Raw genomic sequence first — 6412 nt, 5'->3', positions numbered from 1 at the left:
GTTCTTGGTTCTATTACCCAGTGTGATTCTCCGCTGCCTGTTCTGGGTTCTATTACACAGTGTGATTCTCCGCTGCCTGTTCTGGGTTCTATTACACAGTGTGATTCTCCGCAGCCTGTTGGCCGAACAGAGACTACTGACTGCATTTGAAATTCCCTGATGCAAATTATACAATCACACCAGATAACCTTGGCTGAGGAGAGGACAACTCAGAGGGTTAACTTTCTATCAGACTACATCAGTAGGCAATTCAGAGGGGGCAATTCCATTTTACACCAAACAGCACATTGATAGTGCCTGGCAAAGAACCCCCGAGAAAAAGAAAAGTCAAGAGGAACACAGCATTTCATTTACAATTTACTAGCTCTTCCTTTGTTTCAGGGCAATAGGAGATGTTGCAATGAGCTAACATGAATGGAACGTAAGTGGCAGACTCTGAACATATTGAGCAAATATCGATTTAGTCTACACTAATATCTTGATTGAGTCAGTCTATTGGTAAGTTGTCTCAGTAGCTTTTCAGTTTATTGGACCAGTATCTTCCAATCAGGCAATCTCATTATTTCTTTCATGAAGGGCTGACAAGTGTTCTTACACTTAAAGTTGGAGAGGAGCAAACCCATAGATCTGTGGGCTACACTACTATCTTATCCTGGTTATTTGTTCTGGCATGAGAAAGTCAGTAGGCGAGAAAGATTCCAATCCGCTGAAAGCAAGCAACTCCACGTGAAAATCCTGCAACGACTCCCATTTCTGACTGATCGTGGTCATGACCTTTAGAAAGCAACCTTCGTGCATTTTACCTGCATCTGTGTTCAGAGTACATTCCGTATCCTTGCTCTGCTTAACAATTAGTGTCTTCCCAACCTGTAATCTGGCAACACCACAACAAGGCAATTTATGTTTTATCTTGTCTAGTGCATCACTTCTATAATCTCCTGTGGTGTTATTCTTTTTTTTTTAATCTCATAATTATTCTTAACGTTGTTCTTAATCTCATGTCTCAAAACAAATCCTATGGTGGCAGCAACCAGTTCGACCAAAAAATATAGGAGTCAGAAACATTGCATACAGTTTTAGCACCCAGACAGAAGCTCAACAGGTAGCAAAACAACCCAAAGGTGCCCAAAAGAATCATGACAGTGCCAGTGTCAATGAGCACGAAGGGGACATCGGTGGCCTTCTCACTTAAAAGGGAAAAATAACTCTCCAGGCTCACTTTGCCCCAAATGCCAACAGCAAGAAGGGTAACACCAATGATCCAGCAGACGAGAGTGTAGGTCAAGAGGACACTCCTGAAACAAGTGATTACTGGCTTGGTCTGCAGTCTCCGAGAGGGGAACGTCAGGGCTCACCTAAGACCCCCGCAGCCAGCATTTGGGCTTTTAGATGCCCAAGGAAAGCTTCTGTGTGGAAAAGGCTCCAAGTTTACTAGATTTTCATTAATGATGTTGAAATGCAAATGTGTTGTCTTTCCTAAGCCTTTAAGTCAGAGCTTCCAGTTTGCCTTTCCACCCCATAGACGGGGATCAGAATCTCGGGGTCTGGTTATCATTTAGATTCTGATTTCTTATCTCTTGGGGTGGGGGTGGGGAGGATGCAACTCTCTTCCTGGGAAGCTCACAGCGCAGTGCTGACACTGACCACACCCCTCACCTCTTCCCACTCCAGGGCCCCAAGCCAGACAACCTGGGGACCTCACCTCTTCTCACTCCCTCCCCTGCACCCCCATGAGCCAGATGACCTGGGAACCAAAATGTCTATCTAGCCTGTTTGGGAAGACCATGCCATGAAGATTCCGTTTCAGCTTGAGAACCGGGCTGTTCTCCTCTTTTGGAGACTGATTATCTATACCTATTAATAACAGACTTAAGTACGAAACCATTGCTTAGCCAACCTTGCCTTCAGGACCACTTCCCACACCAGGCACATTGTATATACTTCTACAGGGACTGACCAAAGACCTAAGGCTGACCATAAGACCTAAGAGCCCGGAGTCGACAAACAGTCGGTCAAGTGTGCCACCACTCATTCTCCCGCACCCACGGCAGACATCAATAATCAACCATAATCAACCACAGCACCATCTCCTGCTATACTTTTTCAGCAGAGCCTTCCCAGAGGTTGCTTTCAATCAGCCACCCAACACATAAGGCACTAGCCAAATTGCTGTTTCAGGTTCTAGTCCAACGTACAAAGGAGGAAAAGTACAACTAACTGGCTGGTGTTCACTTCCTGAGGTCGTATTTTCAAGCAGTAGTGTTGTTGTTGTTGTTGTGTGCCATGCAGTCCATTCTGACTCACAGCAACACTGTACCCAGCAGCAAGACACACACCCCAGTCCTGCACCGTCCCCACAGTTGTTAGGTTGGACCCCACGATGCAGTCACTGTCCATTCATCAAGTCATGCGGTGGGGCTGGTTGTCGGGGCTGGTTTTGTTTTCCGCGTAGCCTTTGCTGCTGTGGGCAGGTTACGGCGGAGTTGCTTTGCCCGCTGCTGAGGTCCCTGCCACACTCACCTGGGATGCTCAAGGGCTCACCCTCTCGAGTCGAGAAGCTTGAGCGCCATGGGAAGCACTTTCAGGTTTCAAAAGCCTTAACCTCACGTCAGTAGCTTGGTTATAACCAGACAGCGACTCATAGCAAGTTCTCATTAGCGAGAACTGTATGTAAAGACAACAAAGAGTGAGGTTTGATCATGAAATTTTCAATCCATACTATCAACCACCTCAGGGACCAGAAAAGAAAGAAATCAGCCGTGCCCCAAGGTGGTCATCAGAACCATTGGAAAGTACGCACACTGCTCCGTCTGCCACCGCCGGCAGCTGATGGCCCGTGTCCTTGAAATAGAACCAGGTCAGAGAACGTTGTACACATTCTAACTTTCCTGTGTCTTCCTGGGAGCTGGGGCAAAGGTGCAGTCAATCCCAGTAACAGTGCCCTTGGACTTCAGATGGAAAGAAAAGGGAAACGTGTTTTCCACCAAGGCATACAAGAATAGTCTTCTTTAAATAAAAAAAATATATATATATATATATAATTGTCTTCTTTAATAAATATATATATTGCTACTGGCATCCAGCTCATACATGTGTGGGTTTCTTCCAAACAAAGCACACGGATTCCTCTCTCTGCCATCACTGTAAATCTGCCGGGACAAGGACTTCTTCAGGGAAGGGTTGGGGCGATGGAAGCCCTGTCTTCAGAAGCGTAGAGACCTCGATGGAGGAACTGTCAAGAACACGCTCCACAGTGTGATCACCTTGTTTAATAAAGGTTTCGATGGTCTTCTAGCCACACTCTTGGCCTTACCCTTATCATGGTATGCTTTTCCATTGGTCTGATCCAGGGGGTGGACTTCAGGAGAGTCAGGAAGGTGATGGGAAGCACCATCCTAAAGTCGCCTTCTGTGGGGGGAGGTCAGATGCGCAGGCATTCCCTCCCTTGAGGGCAATCAGTTGCCAGACTGCTGTCTCATCCCACCACAGGGGTGGGCCTGCTCCCTGCCTCTGGGGACAATGGACAGGCTCCTGTAGGCGGAGTTTTCACCCTACTGATAATGGTTCCTATGGAGACCCAGAGACCACCCCCTAGACCACGCTCTCATTGCTGTGTAACCTATAGTGCAGCCCCTCCCTGTGAAGTATGCCTCTACCTGTAATTAGTGGGCTGGCATGCCCCCAAAAGGTATATAGGCGTAGGTCAGCAATATAGAGCTCTCTGACCCTCTCTGATCTCTCTGACTCTCTCTCCCCCCTCTCCTCTCCTGTCCTCTCTCCCTTGTTCCCTTGCCCTCCTTCCCTTCCCCCTCTCTCCACGTGGACCACCAAGCTGGGCTGAGGTGAGCAATGCTACCATGTAATGTGTCTGACTGCACTATTGTAATATCTCTCATGCTCTCAATGACTTTAATATAATACTTATATATCTCAACCGTACGATTGTGCATTACTGAACCCGTGGGTAGTAGTAGCAGCGGATGGGGGCTGGCCCCTCACCCCTCTCCCCCCATCGCCATTTTAATTTAATACTACAGCCTTCCTCCCCATCTCCAGCTCAGAGATTCTTCTCTGGGGCTTCCTCGCGTAGGAAGGCATCTAGTCGTAAGTGATGGAGCTGGAATTTAAACCCAATTGGAACCAAACCAGGAGCCCTCACTGTGTCAGGATGACACTTTGAGCTGCGATCCGAGAGGTCAGCAATTCCAAAGCACCGGCCAGCTGCTCGGGAGGAAGACGGGCCTTTGGGCCTCAGTTTCGGAAACTGGCAGGGGCAGTCCTGCCCTGTCCTGGAGGGTGACTAGGAGGAGGCAGCGACTCGACGGCAGTGAGTTTGGGGTTTGTTTGCTGTTTGCTCTATTAGTTTTTTATTTTTTGGAACCAAGCACGTTTCAACCTGTATGTGTAAAACCCAGTCTTACTGACACACACACACACACACACACACACACACACACACGCACGCACGCACGCAGACACTGCCCTCCCAAGTTCCTGGAGAGATGCAGAGGGGGAAGGAAGTGGGCCACAGCCCACAGCCCTGCCGAGATGGGAAACCCTGTTTAGCCTACGACACTGGTCCCATGGAAATTGCGTTTGGCACTAGGGTGTCTGCAGCTATCCAGGTGGAGGGCCCGGTAGCCATCTCCTCCTGCACTCCGCCTCATGCCAGCTTCCCAGCTCAGTACTGAGGTCCCCAGGAGACAAAGCCCCAACCAAAATACCCTGACTGTCATCCAGCCAATGCTGACTCACAGTGACACCGCCCGCCGCCTGCCCCCATGGGTTTCTGAGACTGTAACTGTTGATGGAGGTAGAAAGCCCAGTCTTTCTCCCATGCGCTGACCATGCAGATTACAGCCCGACACATAACCACGACACCACCAGGCAGAGACCACAACAGAGGCAGCAGCTTGGAGCCTTGGTGGCACATATGGTTAAGCACTCCGCAGCCCACTGAAAGGTTGGCAGTTTGAGCCCCCAGAGGTGTCTTGGAAGACAGGGTGGACGGTGGACTTCTAAAACACCCAGCCGTTGGTAGCCCCGTAGGACATAGCTCCACTCTGACACACAGCCAGGTCCCCTCCATCTGAATCCCTGGCAGCTGGGTTCAAGTCAAGGAGAAGGAATCAGACTGCCTGAGTCGGAATCCCAGCTCCGCTGCTCACTCCCTGAGTGAGCTCGGCCTCCATGTGCCTGGAAGCCCCCTCTACCACCTCAGGAGGGTTTTAAAAAGTGGATTAAATCATTGTTTATTTGGAATGTTCCAGAACAGTGTCTAGTTCGTAGTGGGCAATATAACCTTGTTTGGCAAACAGTGCAGTAAGTGAGTGTTCCTGAGCCATTAAACTAGGAAGCCTGGTGGTTGAATGTGTTAAGCATTGGTCTGCTAACCACAAGGTCAACAGTTTGAAACCACCAGCCACTCCATAAGAGAAGAATGAGGCTGTCTACTCTCATAAAAAGTAACAGTCTCAGGAACCCACAGTTCTACCCTGTCTTGTAGCATCATCAGGAGTCAGAATTGAGTTTGGTTTGTTTTCGAGTGTCAGCAAAGCCCAGAGGAAGGTTTGACTCACTCCACCCAGGGACTTCAGATAAGTTTGAGAGAAGACATGACCTCGAGTTGGGCTTTTTTAAAGGCTAAGCAATCGAGAGGAAACATTCATGCCAAGCGGCAAATGAAAACCCCATTACCCCTGGAGGGTCAACTTTCAATGTGCAGGAGAGACAAGGTCTGCGTGCTGTGGAGGAACCGAAACTGGAAAAGCGGGGAGCTGGTTGCAGCACCAGCAACAAGCAGCTTGCAGAGCATCTTGCTGGACCTTCCAGCAGCCTGGACGCTGAGCTGCCATGGAGGCTCTTCCAGCACACGGCACATTCGCTCCAGGGCTTTAGAAGGCTCTCTGTGCAGGCATGTCCCGGAGACGGGATGCAATGTCCTGGATTTGCTTTCAAATGAGCCAGGGGTAAGCGGGGAAGTAAGTGAGTATGGTAAGCATCAGATTGGCTGTGGCCTGATCCTTGCTGAGACTGGGTGAGATAGACACCAGATACACTAGACTAGGCTCGGGTTTTACATGACGGAAATTTCCCATCGTAAACAATGATCTTGAACGGGTAGCCAGGAGAGTGTCTCGGGCACTGCCACTCTGCAGGTGCATCCCAGGGGGACAGAGGGGGAACGTTCTGATGTGAATGGAGAGGAAGCAGGCAGTGCTGGTGGTGAAAAAGAGCCAGGGGAGTAAAGCTTGGTGGAGGGGGGGGGCAGGGAGGCTGGAGCTGTTCCAGACAGTCAGCCTCCTCCCCAGCACACCTACCTCCCCAACTCACCTGCCTCCCCAACTCACCTGCCTGCCTCAACTCACCTACCTCCCTAACTCACCTGCCTCAACTCACCTGCCTCCCCAAC

The 6412-nt window shown here is 49.8% G+C and overlaps 1 pseudogene; it reads right to left on the bottom strand.

Moving 5' to 3' along the window:
- Positions 1–634: 634 nt before the first annotated feature.
- The window catches only part of LOC101649930, a 49808-nt pseudogene continuing 44030 nt past the window's right edge, over positions 635–6412 (bottom strand).

The sequence above is a fragment of the Echinops telfairi genome, unplaced genomic scaffold (genome assembly GCF_000313985.2).
Source record: "Echinops telfairi isolate 266 unplaced genomic scaffold, ASM31398v2 ScPeMD7_25;HRSCAF=90, whole genome shotgun sequence".
NCBI classification, from domain to species: Eukaryota; Metazoa; Chordata; class Mammalia; order Afrosoricida; family Tenrecidae; genus Echinops; species Echinops telfairi.
Note: the sequence above shows the minus strand (reverse complement) of the source record. Positions and strands in the feature narration are given on the sequence as shown.